Here is a 24035-nt window from a genome sequence, read left to right as displayed (position 1 = left end):
ATTTATATGAGATGACGAATGTCAGCTAAGTTTATTGTGATAACAATTTCACAATATAAGTAAGTTAAATCATTATGCTGTTCATCTTAAACTTATAAAGGGCTGCATGTAAAAATTAGAATTCAAAGACCCAGAGTCTTGGCTTACTCTCTGTGAACCTCAGTTTCCTTATGTATAAAATGGACCTAATAAATTGGATAGGAAAAGGTTTTTAAACCCCAAACGGCTACACAGAAGGAAGTTGCCTAAACATATATCACTGTACCCATCTCCTTAATGAGAAAAAAACAAGGAAAAACGCTATGGAAAGATTGATTGCTAGTCGCCGTTTCTGGCAAGTGATGAACATTGCAGTAAGAACAAAAAAGAAAATACAAAACTTGGGCTTCTTGAGGTTTTTGGCTTGGTCCCCAGCTAGTCATGATTCCAAGTGCTGGCCGGTAAAACAACACAATCACACTGAGTTAAGCTCTTTTGCGATGTTATGGAACATGCATTGGAAAGGGCAGGCTGGGGGTGTGATGCACCTGGGACTCCCAAGAATGTTGCAGAAGCTCAGCCAGTAGAGGCCGCTGAGGAGTTCCAATCATGTAAACGCAGTGATTAGGTGAACCCACTGTTTCTACTTGGCTGGACATCAGAAAAATGGCCCAGCTAGTATGGTGGTGAAGGTGGTATTTGTGCAAACGTAGACTTAGGCTGAGTGACTTCTCCTCGGAAGCGCTGCCAGGCTCTTGGTAAATCATATAGCCTCAGACAGAGTTTGGCTCTGTTAGCTGTTTTTGTCTTCTTGACGGCATCTTCCCAAAATAAACTCTCCTGTAGAACTACTTTAATGAATGAATGTGTTACTACAAACTAATGATGGAGTCATATTTAGAGCCAACAACCCCTTTCCTGATACACCCGCAGTTCCCGAAGCGTGGCCCCCAAACCTGCAGCATCAGGGTTACCTGGGAACTTAGAAACGCAAATTCTCAGGTTCCATCTCAGAATCAGAAACTGTGTGGGTGGGGAGGGGGCCAACAATGTGTGTTTTTATAGGCCCTCCAGGGGATTCTGACCCACACAAAAGCTTGGGAAATACTGCCCTACAGCATCTCCTTTGACCTATTCAAGAACAGAGCTCCAACAATTCTGCCCTCTTCTCCGACATCATCAATTTCTCCCTCTCCATTGGAGCTTTCTCATCAGCACACTTATTCATGCTGTTATTTTTCCTTCTATAAAGCAGACATCTTCTTGACCTCACTTCTCTTGCTATAGCTTTGTTCTTTGCTTCACTTTAGTTTGGACAAACAAAGCTCTTCAAAAAACTGTCTGTGTTTTCCTCCCAGTCTCCCTTAAACCAACTCAAATTAGGTTTTGCCACAAGTGCTCCAAGAAACTGCTCCAGTCAAGGTTAACCGATGACCTCCAATGCTACAAAGTCTAATGGACAATTCCCAGTCTGTATCTTTCTTGACCACTCCCTCTTCCCGGGAACCCTTCCTCACCTGGTTTTCAGGTCTACCCACTCTACTGGTGTTCCTCCTACCCCATCGACTCCCTCTCAGTCTTCTTTATGGGTTCTTCCTCATCCCCTTGGCTTCTTTAATGCTGAATGCCATTGAGCTAAATTTTTGACCACTCCCCTCCTTTTTTTTCACCCTCTCCCTTAGGGGGTCTCATTTTTATTCTCATGACTTTAAGTAGGAACTATGTTTATGACTCTCCAGTATATATTTCCAACCCAGAAATGTCTCCTGAACTCTAGACTCATAAATCCTACTGCCAAGCTGATAGCTCCTCTTGGATATCTATTAGATAGAGCAAAGCTAACGTGTCCTATCTTGACCTTCTAATCTTCCCCTCCCCCACAGAGTCTTCCATCCACAGTCCGCCACATTTCAATGACTGAAAATGCCATCCTTCCAAGAGAAGCTTGGAGTTATCTTCTATCCTGCTCCTTCTCACATGACACACGTGTAGTCTAATGTGAAATCATGTTGGTCCCATCTTCAAAATATAACCAGAATCTGACTACGTCTTACCACATCCACTGCCACCACCCTGGCACCAGCCACCATCAGCTCTCACCTAGATATTTGAAATCACCTCATGAATGGTGTCCCTGCTATTCCATTGCTGCTCTACAGTTGATTCTCAGTGACTAGAACAGTTCATTTAAAGCATAGTAAGATCATGTCATTCTTGGTCTTAAAGTCATGCAATGGCTCCTGTGATATTGTGACTTTTAAGAAATATATACTTGGTTTTCATCCCCTTCCTAGAACAGAGCTCCTAAATCCCTTGGAATTTCCTAAGTGGTGAGAGCAGTCCCTAAAGGTGGCTTTTCTTATGTCAATGAGGTGGCTTTTGGAAAGCACCTGAGGATGGGGGCAGGTTTTCAGGGGAATCAACCTCGTGATTAAAGGGTTGGAGCTTTCAGTCCCACTCCCCAGGCTCTGCAGAGGGGTGAGGGTCTGGAGGTTGAGTTCAATCACCAATGGCCAATGATTTAATCAATTGTACTTATGTAAAGCAGCCTTCATAAAAATCCAAAAGGAGCGGCTTCAGAGAGATTCTGGGTTGGTGAACACGCCTTGGGGAGAGGGGCGCATCTGGAGAGGGCATGGAAGCTTAGCAACCTTTCCCACATACCTTGCCCTGTGCATCTCTTACATCTGACTGTTCCCGGGTTATATCCTTTTATAATAAACTAGTCATTGAGTAAGTAAAACATTTCTCTGAGTTTTGTGAGCTGCTGTAGAGAATTACTCAAACCCAAGGAGGGGGTCATTGGAGCCTCTAATCTACAAGCAGTGGGTCAGAAGAACAGGTGGCAACCAGGACTTGCAACTGGTGTTTGAAGTGGGGGGAAGGCAGCCTTGTGGGACTTAGCCCTTAACCCGTGGGATGTGACACTATCTCTGGGTCAGAATTGGGTTGAATGGTAGGACACCCAGCCATTGTCAGAGAATTGCTTGGTGTGGAGGGAAAAAACCACACCTTGTATTTGAGTGCAGAATCATAGCTCTCTGTTTCATTCAAAATCAAGTCCTCCCCTCAGTTGCCTCGGTGTCTGTCTCCTAACTCTCTCCCCACTAGCTTCTGCTCCAGTTACACTGATCTTGCTACTCCTTGAACCTTCAGCCTTCCTCTCGCCTCTTGGCCATTGGACTGGTTGTTTCTTGGGTCTGAAATGGCTGGGACCCTCAACTTATTCAAGTCTTTTTTTTTTTTTTTTTTCTTTTGACCTCACCGAGTGGCTTGTTAGATCTTAGTTCCCCGACCAGGGATTGAACACAGGGCCGTGGCAGTGAAAGCACCGAGTCTTAACCACTGGACAGCCAGGGAAGTCCCCTTCGAGTCTTTTTTCAAATGTCACTTTTTAAAGCGAAGCTGATTTTTTCCACCCAATGTAAATGGGAGCACCACGACTCCATGTCAAATATCCTGCTCTTTTTTTTCTCATTGCATCTACCATCTTCATCATATTATATTATTTACTTATCTAGTTTATGGCCTGCCTCCCTGCACCAGAATATAAGTTTCTTCATCACGGATGAATCCCCAGCTCCTAGAGCAGTTCCTGGCACATGGTCGGCACTCAATAAATATTTATTAATGTACAATTAAATCAGTAAATGAATGAATATGTGAGTAAATGCATGTGGAGTTATTTGGGGCCTTGGTGATACTTATGTCATCACTCCGTGTCTTTGATCCTAATGTATCTTGTCCAGAGGAGCTGGAAATTTCCCTCCAGTTGTCCTAAAGCCATCTGGATTTCATTTTTTTATTGCTACCATCACGGAACATCACATCTCCCAAATCTCAAATTAAACAGAATATAAAAATGGAAGGGGAAGCAGAAAAGGAAGCTGGGCATCCCACCTGTAAATTGCAGGGGGAACGACCACTTCTAAGCTTGAAAATATTCATAGTGGTTGATGTGAGAGGCCAGAAGAAAGTGACAGCACTTGAAACCTGACTGCCGTCGAGTTGAGTAAACAGAGGGTCAGGGAAAACACAGAAGACCCTGGTGACAGCCAAAAAGGACATTTAAAGTACAGGTCAGGGGAGTCAAAACTGAGTGAATAAGAATTATGGCTGTGACCCATGAATAGGTTTTGTAGTTTCTTCAGAAGCTGCATTGAACCTGGAAAGCAGGTGGTATATCAGTCTCCTATTGTCGCTGTAACAAATTCCCACAAATTTGGTAGCTTTAAACAACACACATTTATAATCTTACGATTCTGTAGTATGACATGGGTCTCACTGGGCTAAAATCAAGATGTTAGCAAGGCTGTGTTCTGTTTTGGAGGCCCGAGGGGAGAATCTGTGTCCTTGCCTTTTCCAGTTTCTGGAGGCCGCTCACACTCTTTTGCTCATGACGCCCACCCCCGTCCCCCCTTCCATCCTCAAAGCCAGCAATGGCCATTCAAGTCTTTCTCATACAGCATTACTCTGACATTGATGCTTCTGATTCTCTTTTCCACGTTTAAGGACCCTTCTGATTACATTGAGCCCATCAGAGCAACCTAGGATAATCTTATTTTAAAATCAGCTGATTAGCAATCTTAGTTCTATCTGCAATCTTATTTCTCCTTTGCCTTGTGTGATATTGTGATTTTTAATAAGAGATGTACATTTGGCCTTTGATGCTGCTCCTGGCACAGAACTCCCAAACCCTTGGAATTACCTAAGTGATGAGGTGTCTTTTGTTATTTAATGAGGCGACTTTTGGAAAGCTAATAAGGATGGGACTGGTAGCCAGAGGAGCCAACTGTGTAATTAGACAGTTGAAACTTTCAGTCCCAACCCCCGACCTCTGGGTGGCCAATGGCTAATGATTTAATCAATCATGTCTATGTAATGAAGCCTCCATAAAAACTCAAAAGGACAGGGTTCGGAGAGACCCGGGTTGGTGAACACATGGAGATTTGGTGACAATGGTGCACCTGAAGAGGGCATGGAAGCTCCATGCCCTTTCCCCATACCTTGCCCTATACATCTCTTCCATCTGGCTGTTCCTGTGTTACATCCTTTTATAATAAACCAGTCATCTAGTAAGTAAAATGTTTCCTGAGCTCTGTGAGCTACTGTAGCAAATTAATGGAACTTGAGGAGGGGTTGTAGGAACCTCCAATCGACAGCAGGTTGGTCAGAAGCACAGGTGACAACCTGGGCTTGCGATTGGCATCAGAAAGTTGGGGGCAGTCTAGTGGGACTGAGCCCTTCACCTGTGGAATCCGATGCTGTCTCCAGGTAGCTAGTGTCAGAACTGAATTGAATGACAGGACACCCAGCTGGTGTCTGGAGCATTGGTTGTTGGTGTGGGGAAACCACCACACCCCAAACATATACATGTTGGGAGTGGGGGTTTAGACCCCGTTACCTTGTAAAATAAAATATTCACAGGTTCCTGAGATTAGTACCTTAGACATCTCATTCTACCTACCACAATGGTATCTGAATCACAATAGTTTTTGGTTTATTTGATTAGAAATGAGTTCTAGAAGAAACAAAGACCAACCTGGACAGCTGCTCTTTATTGCTGTTTCTTAGTAATATTTACTGGATGGATGACTAGAGAGAAGAGTGGGATTAGAGGTACTTTTACTGGCAGCTTCCCACAGGAGTGTTTAGGATCTTTGGGGCGAAATAAGACCACTTCCTACAATTTCCTATCTGCCATTATGTTTCATGTTTGCAAACCTTAAAGATAAGTAATAGAGACTAGAAGAAAATGATGTCAATAATCAGATAACAGTGTTTCAGAGTTTCTCAGTGAATGTTGTTGGACTTGGGTAAATCTATAGACAGTTTTCTACTGGCCTACTTTCCATGGGTATAGCTGATTTGCATAACTTTCCAGTCCATCTTCATTAGGTTTCTCTCTTTCCCAGCTTCCATGAATATTGCTTAATAACTTAGGAATAAACATTGAAATGCAGGAGGGATTTCACACACTTGTCTTTGGTGACACCTTTCCCTGGACTCTCACACCGGCCCTGACAGAAGATAACGTGGGCCCTGGGTCAGATGACTCTGTCATTTACACTTAGCCAGAGGTCCCCTTCTCCATGCCTACTGTGGGCCCAACCCATAGTAGGCCTTCCACAAATATTTGTGGATTGATGGATTGCGTTAACCATCTGTGAACTGAGTGGATTGGAGCAGATGAACTTCCTGTCAGGTACGTGTGGTTCTTCAGAAGCAGACCCTGAGATGAGGATTTGCGTGCAAGTAACATGTGAAGGAAGGCCTTCCGAAAGAAATAGGTGAGGGAGTGGAGGAGGCAAGCTGGGGAAGAGGAAGAAGCCAAGCAAAGGAGTGATTTCAGGCAGAGCCACAGCTTCTGCTTGATCCCATGGGGAGGCTCGAATGCCAAGATTATACCTCTGAGTTTGTACTTTCTCAAGGGAAGGAGCTGGGCTTTCCTATTCCAGTACCAGCCCTTGCTGGCCAAAGGCCACCCTAGGGGGATGTGTGGGCCCCCAGGCACTTGGAGCTCTCAGCAAAGTGGGCAAAGTGGCTCCAGCTGCGCAAGGAATGGGCTCTGAAGAGAGTCAGACCAGCTGGCTGGTAAAAGCAAGAGCACAGAAGCCAAGGGAGGGGCCCAGAAATGGTTAGAGACCTCAGAGGGTACCACCAGCATTCACCACAGCATCTTCCGGCTCCACAGTTGCAGAAACATGGCAATGTGTTCACGTTTGCTATGTGCAAAAATTCACAGTTTGAGAATTCTGAGAGACACTCCTGTAATACATTTGTCTTTAATAAATATGGCTTTGTTCCCAGGAAATAAATTTTTCCAGTGGTAAATCTGGCTTTAAACGACCATGGTATATATAATTTCTGCATTTAAAAAATTCCATGTGGTTGTTTCTAGGGATATTTGGACTTTTCTATTCCAATTCTACTATGCTATACTTGTAGAATTGGACTAGAAAAATGCAGTTAACTACATACTAGATCCAAATGTCCTCCCGATCAGTCATGGTATTAATTTCATTTAATATTGATGTTTTGGACATTATTCATGGCATGGTTAAAAAGCCATAAAAATAAAACTTGAAGCATATGTTCCTGGGCTCATTTCTGACCAAATATCTCAAAAATTAAAGAGAAAAATTACTGAAAATAAAAGAAACTAAAGAGGTCCATCTCCTCATGATCCTGGAACCACTGAGGGCAGAACAGTCTCTCAGATTAAGACATTTCACTTACAAAGCTTTAAGTTAATCTGGCTTCCACTGAGGGCAGGTCAAAAAGGCACTTGAAAGCAATGCAAAGTGTTGGTTTTGGACCATTTTAATGGTAAAACACATATTTAAGCCATTTACACAAGATAAACTAACAGTTTTTTTGGCCAAGGGCCTGCCAATTAGGATGTTAAAAGAGCAGGCATAAGAAACCATGAGTTGTTTGGGATGTAATTTGAGCCTGTTCTCTGGACCAGCGTAATTGTGAAAGACCAGCATGTTCCTTTCTAGGACCAGGTTGTTTCTGTAGGCTTATGGGGCTTCTGTGTGTCAAAACTACTCTTGGAGCTGTTTATCTTTGTGTAGAAAGTGACTGGCAGGGTTACTGAGATACCGTTTGGCTAACAGAGTTACAAAGAGATGTAATAACTCAATTCACTTAGAAACAGCAATGACTGATTGTTAAATATACCACAAATACTTCCAGTCCTAATGAAGATGTTGGTGTTGATAAGGATAATGCAGAGGAGGAGATGGAGGGTACTTTGCCAAGATTCTTTCTGTTGCTGGAGTACCCTGAGGGCTTTGAACTGGCTTTTCTCTCTGCCTGAATCTTGTTCCTCCAGATGGTGTCATGGTTGGTTCCTTTCTTCATTGAGGTATAATCCAAAAGTCACCTTCTCTATGAGGCTTTCCTAGGGTTGATCTAGTATTGTTTTCCCTAATACACAGACATGCACTATGACATTCTCTGCTTTATTTCCTTTATCACACTCATCACTCATGTTGTTGTATTGTTCACTTATGCTTTTACTTATTTCTTGTGGGTCTCCCCTAGGCTCACCACTCTCATTTATGGAGGTTTCTGATTCACAAAACAACTACTTTCTTTTCCCATCCATGGCTCCATCAGGTACCATGAGGGTCCCTTGTGCATGCATGTGGACAAGACAGCTTGCCCATCCAAGCCCCATCCAACACACCACCATCCCTGTAAACGTTGAGATATGGCACAACAAAAAGAACTGGTTGCAATTTACTTTGAAATTTATTTTTTTTTAAATAGATAGGTTAATGTCCGGATAGAGTAATGGCTAGATATGTGATAAAGCAAGTACAGTGAAATGTAAATGGTATCGTAAAATCTAGGTGGTAGATATACAGGAGCTTGCTTTTTTTTATTTTTCAAGTTTTCTGTACGTTTGGAAATTTTCATCATACAAAGTTGGAAGAAACACAAAGAATAAAAGAACTGGTTGGGAAGTCAGGAGAAGTCAGGAGTCAGAGTTGATTGGGTCCCAGCTCTGCTATTCACGTGCCATGTAACCTTGGACAAATCTCAAACACTGTGAGAATTATATTAAAAAAATAGTTTGACTATCTATTAGTCAGGACTCTTTTGGTTGGAAGTGACAGTAAGCCACCTCAAACTAACTGAGAGAGAGACAGAGAGAGAGACAGATAGATAGATAGAGATTGATTGGCACATATAACTGGGAGGGACAGGCTTCAAACCAGACCATTTGAAGTTTCTCCCCATCTCTTGACTCTGCGTCTCCTCATGTATTGCCTTTAGCTCTTCTAACTCCAGATGGACTTTCTCCATGCAACACGGAAAGGGAATGGCCACACATTTTACCTCTTTCAATTTAATAACCTAACGTGTAAAAGAGGATCCTCTCTTCAAAAATCCATAATATAAGATTCTAGGGAAGAACTTGGATGGACCTGAAATGAGTCATGAGCCTAGACTTACAGCCCCAGGTATAGTATGTAATTAGCCGGGCCTGGGTCACATGCTCGTACCTGGGTCAGGCTGCCAGGGCACTGACAGGAAGACCCAGCAAAGCCACATAAAATGGGGGTGGGGATCAGTTTCCATAGTCCAAGGGACATTATTACCAGGGAGAAAAGGGAAGGGATGCTGGAGAGGGAAAAGAAAACAAATGCCTACTATAGCCTGGCCTCTCTAAGGAATCTTTTAGCGCTAATATTTTGTAGGTGCTGATCAGACTGCTATGTACCTTATATATGCTCAGAAAGCGTTTGTCAAATGAAAGAATATGTAAAAAAAAAAAAAAAGAAAAAGCCAGAAAAATGACAAATTATTTAAAATGTTAGTAATGGGAAAATTCTTTAAATATCAGTTAGCTTAACTCCTTCATTTCACAGATAAAGGAAAATGAGGCCCCAAGAGGTTAAGTGATATTCCCAAGGACACGTGGTTACATCTAATACTCAAGCATTCTGATCCCCGTCCTGCCTCTCCGTCTCTCTTTAAAGCATTCTTATTTCAAACAGATTCCTTTTGCCCTCAACTCTCAGTAGATGAACCATCAGCTAATACCACCCAGGCATCTTGATAGCAAAGAAAATAGAGACTAAAAATTACAAAGAAAAGGAAAAGAAAAAAAAATCCACCTTTGTTTAATTGTCGTTCTGATGAGTTAAGCCTTGGATTCAACACAGGCAGGCTCTCCTAATAGAAAAGAAGACAGATTCAGTGGCTGCTCCCACAGTCAGCTTGTGGATAAAAGTGTGTTTATACAGCTGGATGGATCTAGAAGGAGCCAGGGCTGAAAATAGTCAGTGAGCAGGCTGATGGCAGGTGACAGCTGGGAGCATCTGTTTCCCATTAGAGACCCTAGGCTACAATCGTTCTGTCCTCTGACCCCTGGGCCCACCTTCCCTGGAGGCCTGGGTGTGTTCCCAGGTCTCAAGGTGCTGACAGCCAATTCACTTGCTAACACATCCTAAGGAGGCTCATGGGTTAGAAAGCTCTGGTCTGGGATTTGGAAGGAAATCTCAGAATTCAGATTGGATGGATCAAGTTATTTATGTTCAGCTACTAAATCACACTTCAATTCTGTCGTAGAAACTGTCAGAAAGAACAGGTCATCTATTTCCTTCCCCTTGTCTGTCTTTCCTTCCTTCCTTCCTCCCCTCCTTCCTTCCCTCCTTCCTTCCTTTCCTTCCTTCCTCCCTTCCTTCCTTCTTTCCTTCCTTCCTTCCTTCCTTCCTTCCTCCTTCCTTCCTTCCTTCCCTCTTTCCTTCCTTCCTTCCTCCCTTCCTTCCTCCCTTCCTTCCTTCCTTCTTCCCTTCCTTCCTTCCTTCCTTCCTTCCTCCCCTCCTTCCAATTTTTAGCTAAGCGGGAATATTGGAAGAGACTGCTACCCTTAATTTTTTGTAGAAAAGCAGAATTATGCTGCTCCTAATTTTTCTACAGCAGTTAGCCACCTTGGCCAGCATCTTGAAAACTATTTTGAGTCCTGTCTGCAAAATGAGCTTCATAGAAATGAATATTAGGCTTTGATGGTAACCAAAAGATAAGACTGGATGAAGGAGGTCAGTCTTAATTTGGGTTCCCCTGAATACAGACCCTGAGAGAGGATCAAGTGCAGGAAGTTTTTGGCAGGTGGTTTAAGGAAGCGCAAGAGAGAGACTATGAAGAGTGAGGCACGGAGGCAGGAAAAGCCAGTGAAAGGATGCTTCATCTATTGCTGCTGTGGGCAACCCTGAGAACTCTGAGAAGCTTACAGAATGCCTTCCAGATTGGCCTGAAGGACAGAAGGCTGGAGCCTTTAAACAGCTCTTTGGTTGAGTGTTGCCCCTAGCGGGTGTTACTGCCCAAGCACTTCCAGGGTGTGCTTGAGCATTAACTCAGAGCAAGCTACTGCAGCACTAGAAGTGACCCTGGGCCAGAAAGCAGAAAGACAAGGAAGCTGACAGTGCAAGTTGGAGCTGCCTGCCGGAGATGAACTCAGAGTCAGCCAAGGAGATGAGGTACAGACACCAGAGGCATCTGCTAACAAAGTATGAGCAGCCAGAATAAATCCAGATAAACTATGGATTAATTAGTGATTGGAATATGGGATGACTTATACTATTCTCTCAACTCTTTTATATCTTTGAAAATTTCCATAATAAGAAGTAAAAAAGAAAAAGTGAAGCTTAACATAAAATTTCCTCCAATGTCATCCTCACACTTAAGAGAAACATTGGAACAGAAGCTAAATCACCTTGATTTCCCTGCCACCCCCCTAATACTGTTAGGTGCATTCTTCCTTGTAAAGATTATAAAGGAAGGAAAAATGTTACTGGTTCTAAACTATATAAAATAACACGGGTTAATAGTTCCAAACAAATGATATGCTTTAAATTTGCTGAAACAGAATTGAATTTACAGAAATAGACAATGTTGTATAGGTAGATAGTAAGAAAAGGAAATCATAGGGAGGGGGAAGATCCTGACTGGTCCTATTATTTTAGGCAAAGTTACACTCAAAGCATCCTAGACAATGAGCATATTTTGTTTTTTGCAGTCTAGCATTCATGTCTCCTGCTCTTGGAAACGTTTCTCAATTTCCTCCCCTCATCTTATGCAGTTTTTGTGGGATTATGAGTTTGAGGATCTTGTCTTCTCTTGGACAAGGTGTGAACACTTGATCCAATTTATGCCATATATAGGTTTTACCCTGGAATTTAAATCTTGAAGAAAGAGACACAAGCAGCAGAAATAGATGAAGTTGATTCATCCCATGGTTGTCCCTGGAAAAGCTTGTCCATTAGTAGTTGCTAGGTAGCTAGAACTTTTCTGGCTCCTATCTTTTCTGAGAGTTTTCCCTATGTTTCTGTGAGCTACCCCATCCATTTAATACATTCATTTTTTGGCTTTACTTAGCCAAAGGGGGTCTTGGTCACATGCAACCACTGAACCCTTACTGAGTATGGCAGTTTGTCTCCAAGAATGCTGCCCTTAATCCCATCCCCCTTTACAGGCATGGTCCATTGCCCCCATCAAAAGGTGGAGGGAATGACACACTCCTTTAAATCAGATCTGGCTTTTGACTGGCCTTCCATATGGTGTTGTGTGCACTCTGCTGGTTCTGGGTCTAGTTTAAGAGGACTGGCAGTGTCCACTTCCTTTTTCTTAGAATGCTCATGCTCGGGAAAGTCAGTTGCTATGTGTGATGTCCAACTGCACTGTGACCTCCATGTTGTGAGGAAACCCAAGTCACACAGAGAGGCTGCAGGTGGAGAGATGCCCAACCAGTGTCCAGCTGTTCCAGTTACACCAGCCCAGCCATCAGACATTGAGTGAAGAAGCCTTCAGGTGACTCTAGCCTCAGCTGCCATATAACTACAACTGCATGAGAGACCCCCAAGTGAAAACTGCTCAGCTGACCCCAGTCAACCTCTAAAACTATGAGCATTAAGAATGTGTTCCTAGGTATAACAAAAGACATGTACTAGGATGGTCTTAGCAAAACTATCTGTATTAGTTTCCTAGGACTGCTGTAACAAAGTACAACAAACTGGGTGGTTTAAAACAAGAGAAATCTATTTTCTCACAGTTCTGGAGGCTAGAAGTTCAAAATCAAGGTGTCAGCAGGGCCATGTTCACTTTAAGACTCTGGGTATGATCATCCTTGTATTTTCTAGCTTCTGGTGGTAGCCTTGATCTCGGACATTCCTTGCCTCACAGCTGCATCACTCTGATCTCTGCCTCTGTCATTCGGTGGTATTTCCTCTTTGTGAAGTGTCCAGTTTATTACACTTTTAGATTCTGTGGTCAGAAATTCAGACAGGACACAGTAGTGATGGTTTATGTCTGTTCCCCAAAGCCTGGGCCAATTTTCTGGCACTATGAATGGGAGATCCTTTCCTCCACCTTCCAACAATATCCTCCTTAGCTTTTTTTGAGCCCTACTGCAGCTTCCTCAAGGCCTTTTAGGCTTCTGCTAACATTCTCCTGTAGGATCCTCTCCCACCCTTGCTGCTTCACAGAGTCTCAATGCCAGTGCCATATGGTTTACTTTTGTTATGTTATTATGTTGTTTTGTTATGACAGATTCCACTTCCAAGTAACAAAATCTGTTCCACTTACTATTGCCGTGTAATAAATTGTTACTGTTACGATGTAATAAACTTTCCCTCCTACCCCTAGAAGTCAGTGGTAGAAAATTAACAAAGGAAAAGCTACACAAGAGCTGGTAAGCTGTGGCAGTGCTGTTGGAGCCTGTGATAAGTACTGGTAGAAGTATAAACATAGACGTGTAAAACAAAAACAATTTTATTATGCTCATGGGTTCTGTGGATCAGGGTTTGGAAAGGACATGTGGAGAAGGCTTGTCTCTGCTGATGACGTCTGCAGCTTATACTGGGAAACACACAGACCACCTTCCATAAGAACAGAAGGCTGGAAGTTAATCCAGGATTAGGGACTGGAATCTTCTAAAGGCCCATTCACTTACTGGTCCAGCAGTCAGTGCTGGCTGCCAGCTGGGACCTTATCTGGGGCTGCTGATCACAACATCTACACATGGTCTCCTCGTGTGGCTGCTTGGGCTTCCTCAGAGCATGGTGGCTGGGATTCAAGAGTAAGGTATTCCAAGAGGGAACCACCAACTGCATTGCTTCTGTGACCTTTCCTTAGAAGTCACCTAGAGTAACTTATCCTACAAGTCAAAACCCAGCCCAGATTCAAAAAGAGGGAACATAGACACACCTTTAGATGGGAGGGGTATCAATATGCAAATATGATCGTTGTCACTACTCTGTTCAAAATGATATAGTAGCTGCCCACAGACTACAGGCTAAAATCCAAACTCCACAGAATGGCATAAGATCTCCATAATTTATTCCTCACATAACAGCCAGTACTTTCTTCCACTTTATGATCCCTTAGTTATGAGCTACTTAGAGTTCCCAGAATTCAGTCTTTTGTAGGTCTTTGTGGTTTTGCATATGCTGTTCTCTCTGCTTGAAATGCTTGTCTCCTCTTTCTTGACTCTTCCTTGCCTATTCTTGTGCTTTCTCAAATACTTTTATATGTTACATCTGTTATAGTCAAGTACTAATTTCTTACTCATTGCACTTACTATTATACAATGCCAATATGCTAAATATTTTACATGCATTACATTAATTATTCTCGAACAATCCCATGAAGTAGATTGTTACTTCCATTTTCCAGATAAGAAAAAGTTAGGAAAGGTTATGTAACTTGTTCAATATTAGGCATCTAGTAAGTGGCACATCCAGGAGATAGACCCAGGTTTATTTGATTTCAAAGTCCTTCCAAATAACTACTATCCTATACAGACTAAATTTATAATAATTGTATCAGCAGTTATCTGGCTTTTGGTCTCAGGACAACTTTTTGCTCCTAAACATAATTGAGAATGCTCCAGATGTTTTGTTCATGTGGGTTATATTTATTAATATTTACCATATTAAAGATTAAAACCAAAATATAAAACAATATTTTTGTTTAAAAATAAATCTGTTGCATGTTAATATAAATACCGTTGTTTTTTGTTTTTTGTTTTTTGTTTTTGTGGTACACGGGCCTCTCACTGTCGTGGCCTCTCCCGTTGCGGAGCACAGGCTCTGGACGTGCAGGCTCAGCGGCCATGGCTCACAGGCCCAGCTGCTCCGCGGCACGCGGGATCCTCCCGGACCGGGGCACGAACCCGTTTCCCCTGCATCGGCAGGTGGACTCTCAACTACTGCACCACCAGGGAAGCCCCTAAATACCGTATTTTGATAAATAACTGTATTTTCTGAAAACAAACAAAAAAGGTAGAGAGAAAAGTGTTATCTTTTGCATTCCTGCAAATCTCTTTATGTCTGGCTAAAAGAAGCCAGCTATATTCTCCTTTCTGCCTCTGAATTCAATTTGATGTGATATGTTGTGCTGGTTGAAGTATGTAAAAACAAATCCAGCCTCCCACAGATTGTAGCTGGAAAAGGACAGAATACTTTAATGGCCTTATCAGATAATGGTGCATACTCTTTTCTGGATAGTACACCAAAACTGGACAGGTGGTGGTTTTTTAAAAGTTAGTTGCAATATGAAATTTGAAATCCTATCTATGAAATTTTTGCACATTTTACGCTTGTAAGAGAATGAGAATAGGAAGATAAATAAATATCTTAGTAGTATTATAAAATAACAGTTTGATACTAACGCTCCCCTGACATGGTCTGGGGACCAAACATACACATACACACGCACATGTGCATATATAAGATTTAAACTGTATATTATCTGAGGACAAGTTGGCCTCTTTTATCGGTACATCTGTGGTGGTATAGCTGCTTCTTTTTTGTTTTTTTTTTGAATTTTATTTATTTTTTATACAGCAGGTTCTTATTAGTTACCTATTTTATACATATTAGTGTATATAGGTCAGTCCCAAACTCCCAATTCATCACACCACCCCCCAACCCCCACCGCTTTCCTCCCTTGGTGCCCATACTGTTGTTCTCTACATCTGTGTCTCTATTTCTGCCCTGCAAACCGGTTCATCAGTACGGTTGTTTCTTGATGGTGTCACCTTTGGGGCTGGGTGTGCTTGGCTCTGGAATTGACTGTTTGCTGACCTCTCTGGTCCTCCAATCCTTCTTTCAAGCCTTCACACCTTCAGCACCTCTCATGTATAATGCATAAGATCTAATTAATTATCTGTTCAACACATGAATGCCTATATTATATAGAATTTACCTTCCAATTGCACAGTACTAATTTATTTTCCAAATTTTAATAACAGTTACTCCAAGAGCAAACTGGACATTTTTGGTTTATTTAATACCATTGTGTCATTTATTTGAGAAAGAAGTTTGAGTCTTTGCATATTTTATAGTAACAAGCCTGAACTTAATGTTTGTTTTTTTTTAAGTAACATTTATTGATTACTTATTATGGGCCTGATACTTTCCTAAGTACTTCACATACCTTATTTATTCCACAGAACAGCTCTATGAGAGATTCTATTATTTTCCTCATTTTACAAGTGAGGAAACTGAGTCACAGAAAGATTGAGTAAATTGTTCAAGGTGACTCAATTGGTAGGTGGTAGGGCTGAGATATGAACACAGATTCTCTTGCTTCTAGAATCCTTGCTGTTAACCACTGCACTACCTCTGTCTATCCTGACTTAAACACGTTTTTTTTTTTCTTTTTTAAACCACTTACTTTAATATAGGGTCCCACATTCCCTTTTAAATCTAAAATTCTGTTTTTATAGATAACTTTCACTGTAGACCTTTTTATGCCCTTTTATTTCTGTTCATAGAGAAAAATATTAGCAGAAAAATATGTTGGAGAATACAAAAGCTAATAAAATGAATTTGGAATTACTAGCAGTTGAAAAGTCTTTCCTGTACAATTAACACAAACGTTTATCTAGGAATCCCAGGGGAATCAGTTCTGGGGTCTCCCATACTAGCCCCAAATTGGCTTCCTGACTTATTCTTTTTTTTTTTTTTTAATATTTATTTATTTGGCTGTGCCGGGTCTTAGTTGTGGTACGCGGGATCTTTGTTGCCACATGCGGGATCTTTGTTGTGGCATGTGGGATCTTTAGTTGCGCCACGCAGGATCTATAGTTGTGGCATGCAAATACTTAGTTGTGGCATGTGGGATCCAGTTCCCTGACCAGGGGTCAAACCCGGGACCCCTGCGTTGAGAGCATGGAGTCTTAGCCACTGGACCACCAGGGAAGTCCCCTCTCATTCTTGATTGCTGGAGGTACACATCTTGATTGCTCCCCCTTCTGAGGCGCTCCTTCCATCACCCTCCTCAACCCACCTCTGCAACTAGGCTAAAGAGAAAGTCCCTCTGGTTCAGTGGTTCTCAAATTTTAGTTGTGTCTGATCCACTCAGACAGCTTGTAAAATCAAATTGTTAGGTCCCAAGCCCAAAGTTTCTGATTTAGCAAGTCTGGGGTAAATCTTAAGAATTCACATTTCTGCTACGAGTCCAGGTGATAGGACCACACTTTGAGAGCTATCCAGAACTACTCCTTTCAACCTCTGCTTCCCAAGACAGGTTTAATGGTGGTTATGAAATGGAGCAGGATCCTACGGTCCTTGCCCCCATGTCCTCAGCCTGCCTTTTGTCTGTGGAAAAACTTTAGCTGAAGAATAAGTTTAATCAGAGAAATGAGAAAACGCAGAAACAAAGGAAAACAGTCAAAGGAGACCGAATAATAATAATTTAGTCATTAAGCATAGTCAGGGACCTTTAGTTCCTTCTCAAGGGCTATAAATAATATTCTGAGCCATATCCTGTGAGCTGTCTTGTACATACTGAAACCCCCGCCAGGTGGAAGAAGTTGACTACATGATGACCAGACTGTAGCCATGACATAAGCTGCCACAATTCCAAGAATTGGCCTCAAGGAGATGGGAACAAACCCATCCTGGAACTGAAGACTGACTGTACTTAAAACAATCCAGATGTACACTGGTCAGATCACCTCATGATTAACTTCAAGATGACTGTCAGAGCTGACTGTGCTGTTTCTGCATGTAGCCCCCTCCCTCCACCTATAAAAGCTCTTGCTCACTGATTGTCAGTCTGGGGAAGTTGGCCTTTGGACAGGCGTTGCCCCTGGACCCGCTTGCCGACATCCGACATCCAAAATAAAGCAAACTTTCCTTTCCACCAACTTTGCCTCTTCTTTATTTGCTTTTGAGCGGCAAGCAGCCGGATCCCACTTTTGGTTACAATTACATGGTAACTATTCATGTTAATAGTTACAAGGAAACATTAAAGAGATTACATAATGTTACTAGGTCTTGGTCTTAGATGCTAGAGGCTAAAAGAAAGGCCACCCACATTTTCCTTCTCCCCAGGGCAAGGCTAGCCCTTTCCTCCCACATGTAATCCGGGCAGAACTCTAGTTTTCCCTACTGTGTGTGGGGGGGGTCTGCAAGGATTGAACGAAATTAAACTCTTAAGTGACATCTCAATAAAAGATGACTAGTTTAACTTCATTCCCCATCACATCGCTAGTCCGCCAACCACCCAGATAAGAGGATCACATCCTTCCGGCTCATTAAGAGGCGGGGTGAGGAGAGAGAGGCAACGGCGCCTGCGCGGCTCACAACGAGGCTCCAGGTGGTGTCTTCCCTGCACCTCCCCGACCAGGTGAACCACTCCGGAGCAGAGGGAGGAGACCGAGCAGAGTGTGGGCGCCTGCTTCCGGCCACGTGGTTATGCTCACTGCCAATGGAAAAGCTTGACGTCACCCTCGCTTCCTCACCCTGGCAACGGGTGGGTGACTACTTCCGGTGCTGTGAGGGCTCGGGGCTGACGCGGGTGAGTGTCTCTCTTTCTCACGCTGTCCGCGCCCTTGCCGCCGACGTGCGCTGCCTCTGTCCGGGCGCTGCGCTCTCGCTGGGACGTCCTTTCCGGGGCCGGGTGCGGGCGGCGCGCAGGATGCCCCTTGCTGTGGGCGGTGGTGGAGGAAGGGACTCGGGACGTCCCTCGTCCCCGAGTCTCGGTCGCGCGTGGGGCCCGCGTCGGCCCCCTCCCAGCGGCTGCAGCTTGGCGGCTTCATTCCCTCTCCGGGGAAGGGACTGTCTGTGTGTGGGGAGGGAGTCCTTGCAGTCCTTCACCCACTTTGCAGTCTCGGGCTGCGGTTTCTCCGAGTTCGAGGCTCGTAGAGACCCGAGGGTGTGCGCCCTGGTCCTGCGTGGCAGGTGGGGGAAAGCAGCCCTGTAGTGTAATAGAGGCCTGGTTAGAGTCCCGCGGAACGTTAGCATTTACTGCTCGGGTGGAGAAGGAAGAGGAAAGGACCAAGAAGATGGAAAAGGAGCAACTGGAGAGGAGGGTGGAAAACAGGAACTGGAGGTGCCCTGAAAATAGAGGGCATCGTGTTTCCGGAAGGAGGGAGTTCAACTTGATTCGCCTCTGTAGGGGAGGGGAATGAAAGGTATTTTGGGGACCACGTGACAGATCATTGTATACTAAGCTAAAGAATTTTCATACACTTGGGAGTTTAGTAATTTGCTTTTTTGTTTAAATAAAGCTTTGCCTCCACTTATACAAAGCAGTGCATGCTTACTAAAGAATATCTGGAAAATGTAGAAATATTTAAAAAGAGATCATCTGTGGTTCCACCAGCCCCAGCCCAACATTTTGATCTCTTTCTTTCTACTTTTTTTTTTCTTTTGGCTGCGCTGTGTGCCTTGTGGGATCTTAGTTCCCCGACTAGGGATTGAACCTGGGCCCTTGGCAGTGAGAGCACTGGGAGTCCTAACCACTGGACTGCCAGGGAATTCCCTACATTAAAAAAAATAGAATATTCTTTTTTTTTTTTTTTTTTTGCGGTTCGCGGGCCTCTCACTGTTGCAGTCTCTCCCGTTGCGGAGCACAGGCTCCGGACGCGCAGGCTCAGCGGCCATGGCTCACGGGCCCAGCCGCTCTGCGGCATGTGGGATCTTCCCAGACCGGGGCATGAACCCGTGTCCCCTGCATCGGCAGGCGGACTCGCAACCACTGCGCCACCAGGGAAGCCCAAAAATAGCATATTCTTAACCTACTTAGGATCATAGTGTATGTGTATAAAATGTGATTTTAACTAAAAAGCATGTTTTATACATTGTGTCTATTACATGGATTTTTTTGAGATATAATACATAAAATTCCACCGTTTTAAATTTAAATTTCAGTGGTTTTTAGTATATTCACAATGTTGTGCACCCATCATCACTATCTAATTCCACAAGTTTTTCATCACCTCCAAAAGAAACTCTGTACCGTTATAGTTACTCGCCATTGATCTCCCCTCCCCTTGTTCCCCCAGCCCCTGGCAACCACTAATCTACTTTGTGTCTATGGATTTTCCTATTCTGGATACTTCATGTAAATGGAATCATATAATATATGGCTTTTTGTTGTCTGCTTTCTTTCACTTAGCATAATGTTTTCAAGGTACATCCATGTGGTATTATGAATCAGTACGTCACTCCTTTTTATGGCTGAATAATATTCCATTATATAACTATGCCACGTTTTGTTTATCCATCATCAGTTGATAGACATTTGGATTGTTTCCACTTTTTGACTATTATGAATAATTCTGCTATAAACATCCATGTACAAGTTTTTGTGTGGACGTATGTTTTCAGTTTTCTTAGATGTATACCTAGGAGTGGAATTGCTGGGTCATGTGGTAACTGTTTAACTTTTTGAGGTACTGCCAGGTGTTTTCCAAAGTGGCCTGCACAAGCAAGATATGAGGGTTCTGATTCCTCCATATCCTTGCTAACACTTATTGTCTGTCTTTTTGATTATAGCCATTCCATTGGTTGTGGAATGGTATCTTGTGGTTTTGATTTGCATTTCCCTGATGTCTGATAATGTTGAGTATCTTTTCTCTGTGCTTATTGGCCCTTTGTATATCTTTGGAGGAATGTCCGTTCAATTCCTTTGCCCATTTTAAAATTTATTTATTTATTTATTTATTTATTTCTTTTGGTGGTACCCGGGCCTCTCGCTGTTGTGGCCTCTCCCGTTGCGGAGCACAGGCTCCGGACGCGCAGGCTCAGTGGCCATGGCTCACAGGCCCAGCCGCTCCGCGGCATGTGGGATCTTCCCGGACCGGGGCACAAACCCGTGTCCCCTGCATTGGCAGGCGGACTCTCAACCACTGCGCCACCAGGGAAGCCCTCCTTTGCCCATTTTTAAATTGCATTAAAATTTTTTTAAAGAAATTTTAAAGTTGTATGAGTTCTTTATATAGTCTGGACACAAGTCCCTTATCAGATTGCAATATTTCTTCCATTTTTTCCCATCTTGTGGGGTGTCTTTTCACTTTCTTGAAGGGTGTCCTTTGAAGTACAAAAGTTTAAAATTTTGGTGAAGTCCAATTTATCTGTTTTTTGTTTGTTTGTTTGTTTTTTTGGTTGTTTGTGCTTTTGGTGTCATATGTAAAACCACTGCCAAATCCAAGATTATGATTTACTCCTATGTTTTCTTTTCCCTAAGAGTTTTATATAGTTTTAGCTCTTACATTTAGGGCTTGATTTATGTAGAGTTAATTTTTGTATATGGTGTGCAGTAGGAGTCCAACTTTATTCTTTTGCATGTGGCTGTCCAGTTTTCCCAGCACCATTTGTTGAAAAGACTGCCCTTTTTCCATTGAATGGCCTTGGCACCCTTTTCAAAAACCAGTTGATCGTAAACACATAGATTATCGTTTTCTTAACTATTTCTCTGTGTTGGGTATTTAAGTCGCTCCCAGATTTTTGTTTTTCTAAATTATCCTATGTTAAACACAGCATAAAAGGCATAAAACCTTTTCTGTATTTAAAATTATTTTGGTAGAAAATGTTCTCAGAAGTGGAATTACTGGGTCAAAGATGAAATAAGTATGTTTTGGAGCTCATTTAATGAGGCATTAAACCTTCAATCTCATGATGTTAAGAGCAACAAAATGCTTCTTTATTCATCAGTTGCTATAGCTTAAGGGCTGGATTTCTCTAAAAGCCTTTCTCTGTAAGATGAATGGATTCCATGACTTCCTTCCTCCTTCAACTGCTTCTAAAAGACTAAGTAAATCTACAGTGAAAAACTTCAACACCAGAGGCAAACAGGACATGTGGTAGTGTTCTAAATGGCTTAAAGGAAAAAAAAAAAGTGTCATCACATGCAGTAGGAAAATGAAACAATCTCTGAGAGAAATAGGGTCAAGATTTAGACCTTAAATCAGTGCCATAAAAGTCCCTGAAGCAAAAAAAGTGTTTTATTCTGAGTTTCTCTTCTGCCCTTGATAATCAAGTTAATTTACATTCATCTTGGTCCCAGAGACAGAGAACTTAAATCTTCTCTTTTTAGTAAATAGTACTCACTTAAAAAAAAAATTCAAATATGAGATGTTATTAGGAGAAAATCAAGTTTCCCTTTCATCCTTGCCCCTCCTCTTCTCCAGTCTCCCAGTACTCTTTAGAGGAATCTATGGTACTGTTATTTGTGTCTATATAGACTAGTTCATATATAGGGTATCTCTGGGGAGCGGGTATATACAAAATTATATATTTTAAGCCTCTTGGTACTTTCTGACACATTCCTTTTCAAAATGGGTACATCAGTTTATGATGGCAATACAGTGCTAATTAGATTTCTTTCTTCTTTTTTCTTGTATTTCTTTGAATATTCTTTCTTTAATATTGGATATCCAGTTTATATTTCCTTTTTTATGTATTGCCTGCTCATGTCTTTTGGCATGCTGTTTGTCTTGATTAGCACTGTCCTTTATGAGATTTATTTTGGCAGCCTTTTGTAGATCGTTGTTTTACGACAGCCTGGATTTGGGGAGAAAAGTTAATATGCTTTTTGTAATGCTTATGCTAAGAGGTATGTGAGCTGAACAAGGGTCAAGGCAGTAGGGAGAAGGAAGTTAAATGCTTGAGAAGAAATCTATAGGATTTGGAAACTGGGCACAGTCCAAGATGACTACAAGGTGAGTTAGAAAAGGATGGTATATATTTGATGTCAATCTTTGGTCATGATTTATTTTTTTACTCCTTAGTCTTAACTGTAGGGATCAAATACTAATTTTATTTATTTTTTAATTAGGATTATCTGGGGTTTGTGTGGCCCTAGAAGTTCAAGATCCAGAAAAACAAAACCAAAAAGGACCTCTTGGGCCAGTATTTTTTTTTTTTAATTAATTAATTAATTAATTTATGGCTGTGTTGGGTCTTTGTTGCTGCACGCGGGCTTTCTCTAGTTGTGGTGAGCGGGGCCTACTCTTCATTGTGGTGCGCGGGCTTCTCATTGTCGTGGCTGCTCTTGTTGTGGAGCACGGGCTCTAGGCGCACAGGCTTCAGTAATTGTGGCATGTGGGCTCAGTAGTTGTGGCTTGCGGGCTCTAGAGCACAGGCTCAGTAGTTGTGGCACACGGGCTTAGTTGCTCCGTGGCATGTGGGATCTTCCCAGGCCTGGGCTCGAACCCGTGTCCCTTGCATTGGCAGGCAGATTCTTAACCTCTGCGCCACCAGGGAAGCCCTGGCCAGTATTGCTGATTGGCCATGTTTTTGTCTGTTCCTTCTGTAGGTTGGATGAGTGTTGAGAACCTTCAGAATATGGCATTTCTCCTCTTAGTGAAGGTTTGAAGTGGGATCCCATAGGCTTGCCCTATTTTGGGAGTTGGACTTGGCTAGTTACCTGTGTTCTTATAATTAAATAAATGTATAAAAAAGCTTTTTTTTTTTTTGTAAGCAATGCATTCAAATTGTTCAAAATCAAAAGGTACACAATGGTGAACAGTGAAATTTCCACCCCTCCTTTGTCCACCAGTCACCCAAATCTTCTGGTAACCACTATTATGCTAGTTTTTGATATATTCTTCCAAATTGTGCTTTGCATATATATATTTAACTGTATTTTTTTCTCCCCTCCCTCAGTATATGGTACTGCATATACTTCTGTACCATGTCTTTTTTACTTGCTAAAATGTCTTCAAGACTGGTCATTTCATATTTGTATATCAAGAACGTTCTCATTTTTTCCAAGAGCTGCATTTATTTTTAAGCACTTCCATCAAGACATATTGTTGGTCCATATCTTTCCCATTACAGAGTCTTTCAGTGTGTATTTATAATTTTGGTTTATTTTGCCCAATTGTCCATGTTGAGTTGCTGCTACTAGCAATGTATGAGAACTCTTGGTTCCCTATATCCTCAAAACATGGTGTTATCTTACTTTTTTTTTGTTTGCTAGTCCAATGATATGTGAGTGTAGTTTTATTTTGCATTTTTCTTCTGAGTGAGGTTTAGCATCTTTTTTTTTATATAAACTTATTTATTTTATTTTTGGCTGCGTTGGGTGTTTGTTGCTGCGCGCGGGCTTTCTCTACTTGTGGCGAGCGGGGGCTACTTTTCGTTGCGGTGCGTGGACTTCTCATTGCGGTGGCTTCTCTTGTTGCGGTGCACGGGCTCTAGGCACATGGGCTTCAGTAGTTGTGGCACACAGGCTCAGTAGTTGTGGCTCGCGGGCTCTAGAGTGCAGGCTCAGTAGCTGTGGCGCATGGGCTTAGTTGCTCT

The 24035-nt window shown here is 42.5% G+C and overlaps 1 protein-coding gene across 4 annotated transcripts in view; it reads left to right on the top strand.

The window, feature by feature from the left end:
- Window positions 1-18225: 18225 nt before the first annotated feature.
- TASP1 (taspase 1) overlaps window positions 18226-24035 on the top strand; it is a 241286-nt gene continuing 235476 nt past the window's right edge. For 3 of the 4 annotated variants that reach the window (XR_014017692.1, XM_081257714.1, XM_081257712.1), the window contains exons 1-2: window positions 18279-18303; window positions 19793-19851. The gene's annotated coding sequence lies outside the window, so the exon portion shown is untranslated. Of the gene's footprint in view, window positions 18304-19792; window positions 19852-24035 lie in introns of all 4 variants that reach the window. The other variant, XM_081257713.1, reaches the window with a different exon arrangement.

This window comes from Mesoplodon bidens (genome assembly GCF_964165515.1).
Source record: "Mesoplodon bidens genome assembly, chromosome: 15".
Classification (NCBI taxonomy): Eukaryota; Metazoa; Chordata; class Mammalia; order Artiodactyla; family Ziphiidae; genus Mesoplodon; species Mesoplodon bidens.
The sequence above is the reverse complement of the archived record's forward strand: the minus strand, read 5'-3'. Positions and strand labels throughout refer to the sequence as shown.